Source organism: Dermacentor silvarum, chromosome 1 (genome assembly GCF_013339745.2).
Source record: "Dermacentor silvarum isolate Dsil-2018 chromosome 1, BIME_Dsil_1.4, whole genome shotgun sequence".
Classification (NCBI taxonomy): domain Eukaryota; kingdom Metazoa; phylum Arthropoda; class Arachnida; order Ixodida; family Ixodidae; genus Dermacentor; species Dermacentor silvarum.
Window position 1 is genome coordinate 166,251,547 of NC_051154.1, and position 2,828 is coordinate 166,254,374.

Below are 2,828 nucleotides of genomic sequence, written 5' to 3' on the forward strand. Positions count from 1 at the left end.
CTGACGAAGCGTGGAAAGGTGTAGCATTTGAATAGAATCATTACATTATACCGGCCCAGCTATCTTTCAAAATAATTATTAAACATATACACTGTTACGCGGAAAAGTCATATGCAGGGTATATATTTACACGGCAGGTTCAAGAGCAGCTCATGCAACGTTACGGCAAGGGTCGACTAGTGCACACGCCACAACATAGCCACAGTGTTGCCCAAGCACTGGCCATATCGCATCTGCACCTGCGTATCACGAACCATAAGCGCCTGTGACAATATACACGTACATGCTAAAAAGTTAACGCATCTGTTTACCGCACAGCAGTCCGGTTAAACTCTCTTCATGATCCCAAGATACGCGCTTAAAAAAGCAGCATGCTGTGCCTAGTGATCAGTACGTGTTGTCTCGAGGAGAGCTTAATTGCAATACAGCGTTCTTAATAGAAATAACAATGTGTATAAATATTTCTATATGCATAACACAACTACATAAAAATAACTACAATGGCTATAAAATATTGCACGTTTTATTTTTCTCACGCAAAAGGTACCAGATCCACGAATGCTGCATTTCGGCGTTTCTGTGATGCATAGTCACTTCGGCGCCGACAGTGATACCTTTGTAAAGCGCTCAGTTGCTGCGTGGAATCATGCCTAAATTATAATACCGTGATTTTGACTTGCGTTACTTCTTTACGTGTGCACGCTGCTCTCTGCTGCTATGTCGGGGCACAAGTGCCAATTTTAAGCATTAGTTTCGACGTCAATAGATTCATCACAATTGAGGAAGGCCACCAACTCAACAGAATTAGGAGCGAATATAAAAGTATTACACCAGTCGGCATAACATTCCTCGACTTTTTCTGTCGAGAGCAGTTGTCCCAGGAAACTCCTCCGCTTCAGTGCATTGGAGAAAATTATGACAGTGCTTGACAAAACTATGGAACTCCGGAATCGTCAAGGAGCTTAAAGGAACCGCAGTGCCTACTTCAGTCCAAACTAGAAATGCCCGTCCTCTCCGGGAACTCAAGCCACTGCGTTGATTAAAGGAAGTTTAGAGAATGTAGCGCTCATGCACAGCCAGATGATTAAAGTGCCCATTCACGCCAGATATCTCTATTGACTTACACTGCGGTACGGTAAACATTGAACGAGGTTCGAAATAGAGGGAACAACGAAACACGGTAAACATCGAAAGGGTATTGACAGTATATTTGCGATAAACACGGAGAAACAACTTTTATTGTGTCCTTGATTGGGTCAAAGGCGGCCACAGGTGGTTTGCAATGTATATTCAACATTGTATTGCATGCGTTCCCCAGGATCATACTTCAGCAAAACGCCCAAAATAAGCCGAATTTGCGCAACAGACATCTTGGGGCAGTAGTATCATCTTAGTGCATTTTAATGCGATTAGCATTGTTGGGGTACTTGACCCACTTTTCGGGGGCTGTCTGAGGATATATCTATCTATGTCTCTAACCGTTTTCCCACCAACTTGGGTCACTGGATTTGTTGCACCTGGGTATGGGCTGCTTTTTAGTAAACCTCTTTGATGCCAACTTGGAGCACTGAATACGTGCCACTTGGTCTGTGTCGCTCTTCAATGAACCTGACGCCAACTTGGTACGTGCCACAAGGTATCCGCCACTCTTCGATGAACGTCTTTTACGCCGACTGCGGTCACTAGCCAAGGGCAACTGGATATGTGCGGCTCTTTGACGCAATCTTCGTTCACTGAGAATGAGCCAATGGATATGTGCCACTCTTCCATTACAAAAAAAAAAAATCATTAAAATTTCTGCGGTGCTGGGCGGACAATCTTCATTCAGACAATCTTGTTTCAATATACGAGGTGATCATTTTTAAGTTCTACGGAGTTTTTAAATATCACGTGTGGCAGATCGCATAATTGTTGTCGTTAAGCTGGATTATTCGAAGAGGCGGACATGGCCAGCACGAGAAATCGAAACACATATTTAGCTAATTAATAAAAACGACTTTAACTTCTCAATTATTTACTTTATGTCACATATTGTAGTTTGCAAATTGTAGCTGGTCAGTTTACAAGGTCTATTCATTTGCAATGAATCGCCAGTAATGGCACCAATGTCGAGAAATTGTTTCCCAAAGTGTGGGACGAAATACATGGGCGTCGAGTTACTTTCGTGCTTCAATGCATGAAAGAGCGTTTTGTTACAAAAATGTAAGTGAAACAAAAGTGCATTTTTGCGGCGAGTTTGATGGCGCATATCTCCAAACTGGTGTCACTCTGGAAAATCATTCCAAGAGGATACGCCTCGGAAACTTCCCAACTGCAATTCGTCGATCGTAATATGCGCCGTAAAGTAATTGGTTAAAGAGTTCATTCGTAAAATTTTGTTAATTAGTTGTGTGTTTCCACTTTTCGCGCAAGTAATGTTCGCCTCTTTGAATAATCCAGCTCAAGCACTGGAATTATGTTATCTGCAATAGGTCATTTTCAAAAAAAGTCTATAAACCTTCAAAGTGATCACACCATGTAATCACTCACGCTCCAAGCGGGGACTTGGCTGCGGCGGCGCTAGTTGGCGCATTATGTCCGGTAAGGAGCGCGAGAGAGCAGCCCGGCTGCATGCACATCTCATACGACCTCATACACGCCTCGTATTGCCACCGCCGTTTCAGCGGTTGCAATACGGTGTGCCGATGCATTGCTTTAATGCTAATCGCACGTACGTCGACATTTATAGTGAGATGGGTTCTGACGGACTTTCTTTTGTCTTGCAGAAGAGTCAACGCCTTAAAAGAAACGAAACCAAAAAAAAAAAATTATGCAGATCCGACACACAT